Below are 1,380 nucleotides of genomic sequence, written 5' to 3'. Positions count from 1 at the left end.
ACCCAATCATTCTGAGGTGGAGAGGAGCAGATAGCCAAGGTTCGGCCCGGGCCGCATCAGGACGCCCGGCCAGCCCCCCGCCACAGAGAAGCCACGTCCATGACCACACCACCACACCGCCAACGGCCAAGTGCACCCCCCCAGCCAATCACCTCCCGGAACCCGGCAGCCACCCCGGCCAGGGGCCCACCCACAGGAACCAAGAGCCACACCTTAGGAGACCAAGCAGCACCAGGGAGGATGGAGAGCCGGCCCCGACCCCGGCAACCGTCCAAGCCCCGAGCCCACCCACAGCACAGGACCGCACCTGGCGGCCCGCCCTTCTTCAGGACCCCCTCCCCAAATGGCAGTCAGGGAACGGGATGGGAGTTAAGACCCTGACACACACACCCCTTCCCCCAGATGTACTGTTGGTGTGTGTTGTTCTATAGAGTAATTAAAAAGGGAAAGAAGAAGAGACAGAGGCCGGCGTGGTGCCAGTTTCCCCTCCACCACTACTCTAACCCAAAACCCTAAGTGTCTATATGCAAACCTTGGGGGGTGGGCACAGGCACAGGAGGCGAAAGTGGTACCATCCGGCCACCTATAGCCATGAGTGCCCACCTTAAGTTCCTATATGTGAATGTCATGAAAATGTTAAGAGTGAATGTCTAAGATGTACAATAAAATTTGGGGCCCAGGTGGTTATGGCAAATAGAAATGTAATATTGTTGCTCTTATAACACACCTGTGCCCCCCAAAAAAACCCTACATGGGTGAAGTTGAAAGTGAAGAGGATGGAGATGTGCAGTGAGGGATGGGGAGAATAAGCTGAAGGAGCAAAATGTTCCCACAGGGAGTCAGCTCCCCCGTTGGCCCCAGTAAGTCCTCCCGTTCCCTGAAACCCACCCAGGAAGAGCAGCCCAAATACCTCTCCCTCCAGGCAAACTGCCAAGCCCACGGAACCCCAGACCATGGACTGACGGAGCCCCAAAGGCCACCAGAAACCGGGACCAACGCTCCACCCCCCCCAGAGCCACCCAGACCCCCAAAACCCGATCCCAGCCCCATAGCCGGCCCACCGCCCAGAGAGGCCACCGTTCCCCAGCAAGGACGACCCGGCCAAGAGCGCCCACCCAACCGCCAACAGAGCAAGGGGGCACCCAGGGCGGGCACCCGCCATAGCACAGGGGCCAACCAGGCGGCCCAGCATGGCCCCCAGCCACCACCAAAGGCCAGCAACCCAATCCCCACCCCAGACGACATACTACACCCACCCCAACATTCGGGCCACTATCAGAACATATAACACAAAGACACCCAGGCTGGGTCGACACCCCCCCCCCACTAACTCCATGTCACGCCCCCAGCCTACCCTACCCCTCAGCCCATGAGAACCAC

General features: G+C 59.6%; 1 protein-coding gene across 2 annotated transcripts in view; it reads right to left on the bottom strand.

The window, feature by feature from the left end:
* The window catches only part of enox2 (ecto-NOX disulfide-thiol exchanger 2), a gene marked incomplete in the record, with an annotated part of 191,191 nt that overhangs the window by 156,212 nt on the left and 33,599 nt on the right, over positions 1-1,380 (bottom strand).

Source organism: Austrofundulus limnaeus, unplaced genomic scaffold (genome assembly GCF_001266775.1).
Source record: "Austrofundulus limnaeus strain Quisiro unplaced genomic scaffold, Austrofundulus_limnaeus-1.0 Scaffold1, whole genome shotgun sequence".
Lineage (NCBI taxonomy): Eukaryota > Metazoa > Chordata > Actinopteri > Cyprinodontiformes > Rivulidae > Austrofundulus > Austrofundulus limnaeus.
The sequence above is the reverse complement of the archived record's forward strand: the minus strand, read 5'-3'. Positions and strand labels throughout refer to the sequence as shown.